Source organism: Struthio camelus, chromosome 1, assembly GCF_040807025.1.
Source record: "Struthio camelus isolate bStrCam1 chromosome 1, bStrCam1.hap1, whole genome shotgun sequence".
NCBI classification, from domain to species: Eukaryota; Metazoa; Chordata; class Aves; order Struthioniformes; family Struthionidae; genus Struthio; species Struthio camelus.
The window spans coordinates 90774290-90787448 of record NC_090942.1 but is presented as its reverse complement, the minus strand read 5'-3'; the positions used below and the strand labels follow the sequence as shown (position 1 = coordinate 90787448).

The following is a 13159-nucleotide window of genomic DNA, read 5'->3' as shown; positions in this document are numbered from 1 at the left end:
GCGGGGTTCCCAAGGCCGGCCGCGAGGCCACTTCCGGCCGAGGGTGGCTCCCCAGTGTGACGTGCGGCGGTGTGGGAGAGCCGCGGGTGTGAATATTCATGAGCCTTCTGAATATTCATGAGCGCTCATGAATGACTGGGGCCGCGGCCCTGGGCTGGGCGGACTGCGCTGCGCCGCACGGGGTCGCGGGTTCGGTTCCCCGGCCTCGCGGGCGGCCCTGTGGCAGCGCCCAGGCCCCCCCGGGCAGGGCAGTGAATACGGGCGAGAGCCGCTGGCCGCAGGTGTAGCGCTGCGCCAGGCCCCAATTGAAGGCAATTTGTAGTTCCTGGGCAGGCACGAAGCTTCCCAGCCGGTAATTGCAGCCTGGCTTGCCTCGCCTGCCCCGCGGGCAGGGCCGGCTGCCAGCTGTGGCCTGCGCAGCCGCCATTGCTGCCGGCGCTGCCTGCCGCCTCGGGGGCGTTTCAGCCTGCCGCCGAGCTGGCAAAGAGCGCTCCCTTCGCCTCGGGTGGGTTTTTTCCGCCAGCTGGGTGTGTTGTGAGGGCTCAGCAAAGGGTCCAGCGCACAGGGAGGGGCAGGAAGGCAGAAGCAGGTGGCTGGATGGCCTCGGGCCGCCCAGCGGGGTGGCGCGGCTCGGCCTGCTGCCGCTGCGTGAGGTGGTTCCTCCAGCCCCTTCTCTTGGGCTGGCTCTGCCGCTGCCCTGCCTAAGCGCCAAGCATGTTTGTCTTGCTTGTTTGTCCAGTCGAAAGGACTTGTAGCGAGTTAAGTTTTATGTCAGGTGGGTGAAGTGGGCTGTCTCAGCCAGATAGGCCCTGTAGGCAACAGGGGAGCGGGGCATGCTATAGTCGCCAACTGTTAGGTCAGTATAACCACGTGCAAATACTGCTTTTCTCGTTTGTAACCATTCACAGCTTATTCTGAATCCTGACGTGACCGCAAAAGGATTGCAGCCACAGTCTAAGAGTGCCGTTTAACAGATTAAACCCACATAAGTTTGGACTGACGGTTTCCTGCTGTCCTTTGTGCTGGCGCTACTGTTCACGTTACTGTGCAGCACAGGTTACTGCACAGGCTGGAAGCAGCAGTGGGTCCCTTGAGCCTTGGCGATGGCACAGCAGAGGCACGAGGCTGTTCCTTTGGGAGGGAACACCGATTAAAATTAGAGCCACCCCACAAGACTACTAAGCCAACCTGGCTGTTGCAGCTCTGCCCTGCCTTAGACTCATGTAATGATTTAGGTGAAAAGATACCTTTAGAGGTCATTTGCTTCATTCCACCACTCGTAGCAGGGTTAACTTCAGCATTAGATCTGACTTCCAAGTTAGATTAGGTTGCCTTCCTCACCTGTGCTGTTGCTCACTGGGCCCTTGGCTGAGCCGTTTCAGTGCTCTGACCTAGGAAAAAAACTCCTTTTTAAAAATTGTTAAATGAGTTTTCTGCCAGCTTGGCATGCTGAAACAGCTCTTCAGAGCCAGCATGAGTAAGAGGGTGGGACCAGGGAGAGCGTGACTATAGCAGCCAGCGGTTAGATTGGCTCAGGCGATCATGAAACCGCAAACATCCGGAGCACTGGGCAGAGCACTGGGCAGAGGGAAATCTCCTGGTGGCTGAAAGGCAGGCTGCTTGAGCAGCAGTGCCCATCTGTCACCAAAAGGTGCTGGGGTCATCCTAGACAAGGCAGAGCTTCCTCCCCGGAGGAGTCAGGATTAGCTTTGCGTTCTTCAGCAGAAGTCACGTGAAGGCAATTGTTGATTTATTTAAATAAAAGGAGTTGGCAGTCTAATCAGTTTGGTAATTAATTTCCTTGTTAATTTGGGGGTTTTGACTTGCTCATGAATATTCACGAATCCTCATCTTTTTTTTTTCTTTATGTAATTATTTTTGTGTTTATCAGATCACCTCTGAAGGTGACATTTCTCTTCTCGTTCTGCAACGCGGCAAACAAGTTCAATCTCATGTCTTGGAAGAGGAAATCTGGTCTGGTGATGATGTCTCTTTTGCCTTTTCTTTGCCCCAGTGTCCTCTCTAGCCTTTCAGCTCTCCTCTTTCCTCTCTACATGCTACCTAGAAAGAAATAAGACAGAGTCTGTTCAAAGAGGAGGGCTGGCCTAGGCTTGGCACCTGGGAAAGCTTGTCAAAACCTTCTATGCCAGACAAGCTAAAGTCATAATTGCCAGCTGAGGATTGGGACAAAGTGGTTGATTTTTTCTTACCGTGCCTAGAGTTTTATGTTCCTTCTCCACCCCCAGCTCCCTTCAGTCAAGCACCCTTCAGTAGCACGTGAGACAGTGTGACTCACATCTGTCACAAACATTTGATTTCTCTTACCTCCTTTCCCTAGAGGGAGACAAAATAAAAGAAACATGGATGTGTTTCTCTGGAGAGTACAGCTGATCTAGTCACCTTTTTTGCTGCTCTCTGTTGTCCCATCCTGCCTGTCCTTGCTCCTTCTCGCTAAAGTGCATCCTAGCCTCCATTACACGTTCCTCCCTGGTGAGCTGTGCCTGTGTCCCACATGTATGTTCTTAGAGCTTATGGCATTTCATAACATCTATCAGCTGAGCTAGACTTATTTACTGTAAGGGTGACTGAGGACTGGAAGGGGTTGCCCAGAGAGGTTGTGGAGTCTCCATCCTTGGAGATATTCAAAAGCCATCTGAAGAGGGTCCTGGGTAACCTGCTCTAGGTGACCTGCTTGAGCAGAGGGGTTGGACTAGGTGATCTTCAGAGGTCCCTTCCAACCTCAGCTGTTCTGTGATTCTGTGATGGACTGAGGACTGTGGTGGTAAAAATCCAGGTATCCTCAGTTATAATGACTCCTGTTGGGGGTGGGAGGAGCAGGGTTGGCAGAAATGGTGTGAAAGCTCCCCTCCTTGCCATGTTCTTGTGCGCAGGGGTGAGCTTGGCCAAGAGCCAGCCCCTTAAAAAAGTAGCATGATGCACACAGCGGAGCCCCCAGACTTAGGTGCTGCTTCCAGACAGCTTCATTTCTTTAGATAACTCAGCTTTGATACAGTCTCCGATCTGTACAATTTCTTATCATTCAGAGAGCATACCATCTCAGGGCTCAATGCTGTATGAGGAGAGATGGCAGCGCTGCACCAGCTCCGGAGTTCAGCCAAGGGCTATGTGTGCCAAGGGTGCGGGCAGGCCAGGCCAGGCTGCCAGTTGGAAAAGAGGTGGCAGAGAGAGGTTTAAAATTGTATGGCAAGAAAATAAGCCAGCAGCAATGTAAAAGCAGCTGCATGAGGTAAATGAGCCCTGGAAGGGGAGGTAGCGGGAGGCTAGCGGGGCTTCCTTCTGGAGAGCAGAACCATGCAAGAAGCACAGCTGGGCACCTACCTGCCTCTGAGGGTACCAGCTCACAGCCGGCTGAGACAAAAGCTACCACAGCAGTTGCTCTCTTGCAACCTTTATAACAAGCTCTTCTACACGGTTTTGATCCAGGAGGGTGGCAAACACAGACCTCCATGCCGGCTGCCTGTTCCTTCTCCCATCCTTGTTACCTCCTCCACGGTCACCTGTGACCTCAGTGGCCCACCTCAGTTCTTCCCTTCTTTTTCTGCTCACCTGATTTCTTCATCTCTTTCCTTCCTGTTCTTCCTAACACAAGACACCCACCCCTGGACCTTCAGTAATGGCTACAGGCCACCTGCTTGTTGCACCACTGTGTGCTGTGTCTTTGGACACCCTTTGTCTGCTGTCCATGTATAAACTGTGTAGTTCATGGTGGCTGCCCCATCAATATAGGTGGTATTTTGTGTCATGGGATCCTACTTGGCTATCTTCTAGGGCTGACCTGGCCTGACATGTTCAGTAAGTTGCCTCTGTTGGTACCTGAATTAGCCAGGGGTACCCGAACAATAGGCGGAGAGGAAGAGATGTGGTTGGAAGGTGGGATAAGGTAGTGACACCCATTTTAAAGATGGAGGCTGTTCATTCTTGCCCGAATTTTCATCTGCTTGTGGGACAATATTAGGTTTATCCCGAAGCTGGTATTTTAATCCTGTGAGCGTATTTCTCAGTGAGGCATGTTGTCCTCACTCTCTCAGGGAACTGTCATCTCTTTAGCAATTGGCTGATTAAATCCCCTGGCAGCACGCAGCAGAGAGCATTTCAGCACGTCATTTCTGGCTTTTTTTCCATTGCATGGAAATAGATTGCGTCTTTCCCTATTTGGTTACTTCTCTGTTTGGCATTGTTTAAGGTTTCAGAAATATGCAGTAACTGAGATTATAGTCTCCGTTATCCTTCATGTGCTTGCCCGCCTGAATCATTGCATTTATAGAGGCATCCACACTTTTAAGGGCAAAGAGCAGAAACCAAATACCTGGGATATACTTTGGAATTTGAAGCATATATAACAGTGTTCCATGGCTTTTTCACTGAAAGAAATAGGTTGCTTTGGACCCCGGACATCAGAGTGCCCGTTGGGCAGGGACTTGGTAACTGAGGACTGTTGTGGGATCGATCAGCCTTAGCTACAGGCTGGGTTTAGTCTGCCGCTGAAGTAAGGACAATCAGTTACTGCACTTTCTGGCCAGTGCGCCATGAATACAAGACCCATAATTTAGAAGGAGGAAAAAGAATCACTGAACGTATCAGGAAACAAGGCAGAGGGACTGTGCCTGAGTACCTTCAGCACAGAACAAAAGTCTCAATCCCATCAGAAGTGCCTGAGGGGGATCTCCATTGCATGGCCATAGCCAAAGCAGGTTTGGCTACCGCCAAACCAGTTCCAGTGGGGTGGTAACTCCTCTGTGGCAATAACCCCAACAGGCTTAAATCAAAATGGATTTTAACAGATCACCACAAAAACTCTCAAGAAGCATTTTGAACATGAGTCAGCAGTGAGCCCTTAAAGCGCTGAAGGCTCCCTGGACTAGGGGGACTAGCTGGACTTGTCCAGCTAACGCAGCTGGACCGCGTTAGCAAAAGTGTGGCAGGCAGGTCAAGGGACAAGGGAAATGGTTATTCCCCTCCACTTGAGAGGGGCAAGGCCACAACTAGAAGACTGTGTCCAGGGCTGGGCTCCCCAGTACAAGATGGATGTTGACAAACTGGAGCAAGCACAGCAAAAGGACCCCACAGTTGAGGGCTGAAGCACATGATGTTCAAGAAGAAGGCTGGAGGAGCTGGGTTTATTTGAGCCTGGAGAAGCAAAGGCTGAGGAGGCATCCAATTGCTGTCAGCCATTATCTATGGGGAAGTTACAGAGAAGATGGAGCCAGACTTTGTGAAGGGGACACAGAGAAAGGACAAGAGACAGTGGACACAATTGCAACAAGGGAAATTCTGACTATATATAAGGAAAAGCTTCTTCCCCTTGAGAGTAGTTCAGCAGTGGAACAGGTGGCCAGAGAGGCTGGGGAATCTCCACCCTTGGAAATGTTGAGAAATTGCATGGACAAGGCCATGAGCAACCTTATCTAGTTTGGGAATTACCCTGCTGCGAGCAGGAAATTGGACTAGAGACTTCTAGAGGTCACTTCCCATCTAAATCTTTCTGTGAGTGAGTGATCTGGGTTTGTGCTGCTGATCTGCCATGAGCAAATGCTCAGTATGTTCATAGCACTGGAAGCCAGAAGGGTAGCATGCCTGTTTCATTCTGTGGAAATGCAGCTGTGATGACAGCAATGTTAGCCTCTGTGAAGTCCTTGCACATGAACAACTCTTCTCCAGTTGGCTTGCCACCTTCTATAGCCCTCCTCAACCCATCCTACTTCTGTTCCAAGGACAGGAGGATCTTGTTGGTTTATGGGGGACTCCCTAAGCTGTGACATGCAAATTCTTCTGAACTGCAGCAGTCACAGAAATGTCATTTAACTCAATGAGAAAGGTCTTCCCCCACCTGGAGCTCTTCAGAAGCAGAGAAACTTTAATAACTCCTTAGCGTTCTTGGCTTAGGTGTCTGTGTGTTTGTGTGCAGTCAGAGAATATATAATAACATGTTTCAGAGGATCTTTATTCTCATCCAGAAGTCCTACAGTCACTTCACAGGTTCCCACTTCTTGAGAATTGCCACTAGCTACTTAGTCCACTAGCATAAACTGTAACATTTAATCCACAATTGGATCACAGTGGTGGTGCTTGGGTGATGCGTTCCTCGTGCCACCTTCAGTGCTCTCCAAAGCATTGCTGAAGCAACTCTCTGGGTCTTTATAGCTGCTTTGTATCATTTCTCAGTAAGAGGGAAGATGCTGAAAAGGCGGGGGAGAAGAGGATAGAAGAGAGGGTGGAGCAAACAAGTTATCGTATCAGAGCAGAAATACAAATCAAGAAGCTGTGACACATCAAGCCTGGAGCTCACCAGCTCACCTCCATCTTTGTGTTTTTTCAAAACTGACCTGGGAAACTGCAGTTTTGGGAGCAAAAATGTGCAGCTGATCCATCAAATTCAAGGTAAGAACTCCAGGACTGGAAAAAAGGGAGCTATATTTCAGGAAGAGAGAAAACAAAGTACACTGGGCAGCTGCAAACTCATTAGTCTAGTCTCAATAGAGTGTAAGGTTAAGAACAAAGTACAGAAGGAAAATAAAATTAAAGCCATAGCAGTAAGTGGAAAATGGAATCACAGAATGGGTTTATTAACAAAAGCAATGTGTGCTGGTAACTTGATCCTTTTCTTTACCTCCTTTGCCTTACCTGAATGAAAAAAAAAAAAAAAAAGAAGACGAAGGAGAAATCGGTAGACCTAATCTAGCTGGATTCCAGTAGGGCATTTGATACAGTAAGGGGTGGAAAGCAGCTAGATAAACTGAAGTAAAAGGAACTAGTAGGAGAACTGTAAGATGAGTAAAACAGTGGGGACAGGGAGATGATGGGTTGAGTCCAAAGGGAACTGTCACAGTGGAGGAATGTCACTGGCCTTGGGAATAATTCTGTTTGCAGTAATGGCTCCAGCTCAGCAAAAAAAGCAGCGTGAAAAGGAAGTTTGCTGATTAAATGCGTTTAGAAGAATTACTCACAGACTGGAACAGAGAAATGTGAGATCCTGTTCTTCACTGCTGTTACCAGGAATTTCTGCTCTACACAGAGATTCAGTGGTTAGAAATGACACAAGAGAAGACAGATCTGGGTGCATTTATCACTCACAGGATGCTTATGAAGCACCGATGTGACATGATCACAGAGACAACAGTCTTAAAGAGATCATTACGTTAATCTCATTTAGGATGCTCTACACAATTTGTCACCCGTATTTGGAAGTGGACTCGAGACTAGCAGCGGCGGTATAGGAGCCATAATAACAGTGTCTGTCTATATGCCTCTCCCCGGCTCCCGGTGAGAGCAGACATGGGGAGAGATTGGCTTCTTTTGCTTAGCAAAAGGCTGAAATGGGTGAACGGCTCTCTAGAAATCTCTTTAGTGGGTGGAGATGTTCCCTGTGAAATGAGCTGTTGTAGAAAAGAAGCAGCTCAGCCATAATTGAGCTGGAGAGGCCCTTTCTCCTTAGAATTTGATTTTTTTTGTTGTTTTTTTTAAAGACCCTGGAAGTCCAGGTGGACTGGTGGACTGCAATTGGTGTTCCTCCTTGGAAAGCAAAGCAGGTTAGCATGACAAGCACAGCGTCATAAGAAAAGAAAGAGGTGCTGAACACAAGCCCACGTTTTCCTACTCCATCCCCCAACAAGTTTTTTTCTTAAAGGATAAGAGATCAAGCCAAACTCTTGTGTTCTCTATGCTGGCAATTGCTTGATGTTTCTCCCACGTAACACCCAGCTCCCATAAGCCCTTTGAAGAAGCAAAATGAAAAACCAGCATCTTGAAAAAATCTTGGGTCCCTGGAGAGCTGCACAAAAGCCCTTCTGAACTAAATGTACTGCATGCACTTAGGCGGACAGAAGAGCTGAAAGGTTTCATCTTGCTAGTTCTCAGCACTCAGGGGGACAGGCAATGGGTCCTGAACTGGTTTCTACTCAGAGTTAGCTCTACTCTAACATCTGACTGGGCGGAGGGGAGGCACTGAACAGAGCTTGCTGCGGTTTGCTGCTGCCAATGATTTCTGAGGTTTGTTTAATTTAATTGGGGGAAATGAAAATGGGACGAGACCTCAGGCAATCATCTAATTCATCTTTCCGACCCAGAGACAAGATTAAGTAAACACAGATCATCCCTGACAGATATTTGTTGAACCTGCTCTCAGCAGCCTCCAGTGACAAGAATCCCTAGGCCAATCGAGTCCAGCATTTTATTACTGGATAGTTAAAAAGCTTTTCCTACCATTCAGCTTAAACCTTCACTGATGAAAATGAATCTTTCTATTCCTGTAGCCCGCTGGAAATGCCTTTCTGCTCTGACAGCGCAGTCTTCCCAAACCAGTTGTGTACACTTTTTGGCAATGGTATGCACCTTTTGGCAATTTCATCTTGACTCTGTTTGTTTCCTCAGCTTGTTTATGAGAACTTCATGCTTTTTCAGTGTACCAAAAGCCTTAAAGTCAAGATATATCACATCCACTACTTCTCCCCCAACTCTGCTAGGCGAGTTATCCTGTCAGAAAGGGAAGTTACGTCAACTTGACATGATCTTCCTGACCAGTTGATCTTGGAGGTTTTTTTTTCCATGTAGGAAATATATATTAGAGAAGAAGCTCGTTTGTATGTGCAACTACTTCCTGAAAGGGATGGGAAAAGAGATAAGGGGAGAAGGGTTAGGGCTGTGGCAGGCTGAATGGGAAGGAGGCAGAAAAAGTCGGGATAAAGTGCAGTAATACACAAGCAGTCTGTGGTCAGGATCCTGGGCTAAGAGGGGCTGCCGGGGACCCCTTGAATAAATGCCAAAATATTGGAAGGAAGATCTGCTAAAATGGTAGCAGTCTGTAATGTCAGATATGCATCAAACCTGTATACTGTGAATATGTTTCGGATTCATTGCAGACTCTGATGCACTGAGAGGTTTTCAGAGTAACACACTTGGGCCGTGTCACTCTTTTCAGGTTTCAGCCGCTCTTACAGTCCCTCCTTTACTGTATCCCAAAGCTGTGCTAGTGTCTGGAACAGATCCCTCTGGGCAAGGCGCCCAAGTTTCAGATAAATGTAATATTCAGGGAAGTAATTTTTCAGATGTTTTCACAACATCACCGGGGAAGACTTTTTTTGATTTCCCAGGATCACTCCATAGTCCTCTTCATGGTCTAGTTTGCAAAGAGCTAAGCCCAGCAGCAGTAGTGTTACTTGGTCCCAGCACACCTTGCAAGCTTTCCACTACTTCTCGATCCATTTAATCTCTCTGCACTCTGCTGTTTCCTCAACAGGGAAGGTCGAGGCAGGTGGGTAGTCATGTGGCAGGAGGTGACAGTTCTTGATCAGCAAGTTACAGACAGCTTCTCTGCCCTCTGCCACAATGATGTTCTTCCTTGTGCCAAACCCATCCTTCCCTTGTTCCACCTCCACCTAGGAGGGGGAAGACATCTTACCCTTGTTGCAAGAGGGCACAGCTGAGGCTCAGCCTACCATCTCCTGCGTTGGTGTCCCCAAAGCCGTGGCTATATCTGTACTAAGTAAACAGGCCCAGGATACCGGGCTGAGTCATGATGTGCAATCACCCATTCTGTCAAACAGCTGGTGCAATTTTGGCCCAGTGCAACTGCTGCTGTAGGAGACATTGCCCAGGCGTGGCTGGTTGGGTGGCACGCTCCAGGGGGCTGTTCTCAGGAAGTTGATTTGACATGGCTCTCCTATTTTGGAGACAAGCAGGTTCAGGTACCTGTATCTATGAACATGATCTGTCCATTTGATGGAGCACTGTCCTTTGTTCATCTTATAGACTCAGTCTTTGTTTTTCTGGTGCTCTGCAGTGCAATATGGTTTTTGGGTTGTTTTCCCCTGTTCAGGCTGAGCAGGCAGTAGTTATGAACTCATTCCTGGGACCTCTTGATAGACCCAGAAGCTGTACTCCGGGATTACTTACTGATGCTTTTTTTTTCCAGGTAGGAGCACCTCTGACTTTAAATACTGATTAGGGGATCCAGCAGTTGCCAGGTTTCTGCCCTGAGGGATGTGGGACTCTGAGACACTTTTCCTGCCTGAGTTGTCAGCTGAGCAGTGAGCATTTTGCAGATTTAAGTTCCTGTTGTGCCTATGCTCAGGAGTTCCTAGAAAGTCTTTTACGTCATCACCACGCCTCGATTTAGCAAGGATTCCTGTGTTTTCTAGGGATGTCTTCAGCACTGCAATCACCTGGGGTTTTGTTTCCTCTAGCCTCACAGACAGAGTGAGCATCTGTCTGTCACAGAAGCTTTGGCTCTTTCTGGGGAGCAGCTGCCACCTAAGAAGTTGCTCTGTGCTTGGTTCCCCTCTCCTTTTTCTGGAGTGGAGCCTTTCAGGCCTGCCAGCTGACAGCTAGTTCCAGCTTGCCCCAGACTGGGTCCTATAATCTGCACTTATTTGTCATGGCAGGCATGATAAGCTGCCCTTCCAGGTCTGCAAAGCGCCAGTTCTAGGAGGAGGGGAGGTCTTGCAGACAATCCATGTGTAAAAAACTCCAGAAAGTAAGCAATAAATTTAAAAAATACTGCTCGACTCCCCAAAACTGCTAGAGATCAGGAGCCCAACACAAAGCCTGGTGGGAGAGAAGGATGCTGAGCAGCCTGTCTAGGGCAGGCTAGACAGGCTGCATTTCAGATCAGGGCCTGATCTGTGGCTGCATTTCATGCTAAACCTCTGGTAAGGCACTGCTTAGGATATGTGTACCAAGCAGCAATGGCTATAAGAAACAACCTTCTACACACTAGAACTTTTTGAAGCATTAATGGCTTTGATGCAGTGAGAGGAGGATGAGCTGGAAATGGCAACAGCATATTTTGTTGCTGTTGTATCCAGTCAGGGCGGGGGATGGAGCAGGAGCCACTCTGACCACTCTTCTCTTCTATACTTCTGTACTCTTCTATACCCTGTGACCCTGTGGGCAATCCTGGCCCAAATTCCCTGTTCATAATATAGGGAGTGCAGGATGGGAGTGAAGCTCATGGCAACCAGCTGGTATCCTTCATCGCAGACACAACAGCCTCCATGGCAAAGCAGCATGACTACAGCTGCAGGAAAGGGCAAACAGCTTGCTGCTGCCAGGAAGCATGTGAGTCCTCCACAGCTATGTCAGAGCAAAATCTGCTGCGCTAGCTACGCTTGCTGTTGAAAGTGCCCCTCACCCCTCTCAATGACGTTGCACTGAAACAGATCAGGGAGTGCTCACAGTGAACACTGGTGCTGTCCCTCCTGGAGGACTGGTGCCATGTGGTGGCACTTTCATGAGCTGACTCCTACAAGAAACATTTTCTTTCAGTGGTGTTGCAGAGAGGAGGGTGCCTGCTGAAATTGTTATCCGAGGATGTCCTAACCACATATCATTTCCTTCGGTCTTTGAATGCGCTGCACTGAAGTTGTCTGGCTATCCCATAGATGGAACACCTTGCCTTTCATCACAGAGGTAGGAGTCAGGCACCCACCTAACCTCCTCCCAAAGGACTCACTGGTCCCCTCTGCTGCTCGCTTCCTCCTGCACTCAGTGTCCTGCAGTCTATCCCAGGTAATGCTCCCCTCCATTCATCGCAGAGCACTTTATACCTGATGCAGCATATGCAGCTGGAGGGCTGGCAGGCCCCCTGGCAGCTGCCCACTCCAGAGGAGCAGAAGTAAGGTTGCCTGGGCATGTACCTTAACTCTAAACGTCTTGTTTTTCCAGAAGTTTGCGTTTTGATGGACTCAGTGTTCTGGGAAGGAATGAGCTATCACCAAGCAACATTAACTCTGTGTTAACAAAGGGTTTTGTCATTGAGTTTAAACTTAAGGACAACGCTGGCACAAGAATAAATTATCACAGGCTGGGCCATGAATATACTGAGGCTGGAAATTAGAAGGAGCTTCTTACCCAGCAGTGCGAGGATCTGGAACAGCCTTTTGAATAGCAGCAGTGAAGAGAGGAGACTGAGCTTGGTTTGAGACTGGAGTCAGGAAGTCTCGAGCAGGAGTGTGCTATGGGGCTGCCTGTCACGGCCCCGGGAAATGGCTGTCAGTCCTCACTTAACGTGATTGCAGGAGGTTTTCGTAACATCTTTGCTCTTAATGCAGCACAAGCCAAGAAGGATGCCTGGGGCTTGTCTGGGAATGGTGCTGGCTTGTTGGGTCTGTGGGGAGGGTGCCCAAGGGAGGCTGCAGAGTGCTACAGGGTTGTAATTACCCAGGGAGTGCAGATGCGTCCCAGAGGCAGTACTGCTGCCTCCTGTGAGCAGAGAGCTAGTGTGGGAATTGGAAACAACCGTATGTGACAGGCAGGCCCAGGCCCATGCGCCCCAGGTGACAACTAGGATGTTACAGGATTTTTGGCATGCAGAAGAGGGCTTCTCCATGCTGTAATCCAGGAGAGCAGGCACCTTTGTGAGCTGGGTGCTTTGGGGCTGTTCAGCCCCAGTCCCAAGCAGCTGTGACCGCTGGCTCTGTTGAGGGCCAACCAGCCCATGAGCCACACGCTGAAATCTCTTGAGAGCCAAGAGCCATGAGACACAGACCAGGAGTGCTGAGATAAGGGGATGCCCCAGGAGCCAAGGAGAAAGGCAACTGTAGTTCTCCCGGTGCAGCCTTGGGCTGGATGTGCAGCTGCATCCTAGCATGAACCAGCAGCATCTCTCCTAGCAGCACCTCCTGCCCTCACTCTCTCCCATGGCCAGAGGTGGAGGCTAGCCCAGCACCTGCAGCCCTGTGACACAGCACACGGCTCCTGGCCACCCCATACTATGCTATCTCTAGGTACCAGTCTACACTCAGTTGTCCAAAGCAGAAATCCTTACGTGAAATATTCCAGTGCCAGGTCACGATGGATTATATGAGCTGGGGACAAAGTGGGAGTTACAGCAAATTCTGTGTTTAACTGTTTCTTTTCTCTTTTTTATAGAAGATTAAGGCATTGCTGGAGTGACGTCTGCATCTTCCTCAATGATGAAGGTTGGGGATTTCAAGCCTAGCTGCTGACTCTTTACCAGGAAGAAGAAAAAAGGGAAAATTAGCATGAGGAATGTTACTGAAATGGCTTGTATATGTTTAGAGATTAATCTAGCTAGTGTATTGCTGCCTATGTTATGGCTGGTGTGTTTCCTAGGCGCTTTTAATGGAATCTGACCTTTTAAGAACATGAGGCACCTGTATGTAGAGCCTAGATCTGCAGATCC

At 48.9% G+C, this 13159-nt stretch overlaps 1 long non-coding RNA gene across 1 annotated transcript; it reads left to right on the top strand.

The window, feature by feature from the left end:
• Positions 1 to 6282: 6282 nt before the first annotated feature.
• Positions 6283 to 8340, top strand: LOC138065708 (uncharacterized). The gene is made up of 3 exons (XR_011138815.1): positions 6283 to 6399; positions 7485 to 7547; positions 8271 to 8340. It is a non-coding gene; the product is annotated as an uncharacterized lncRNA (long non-coding RNA).
• Positions 8341 to 13159: the final 4819 nt, after the last annotated feature.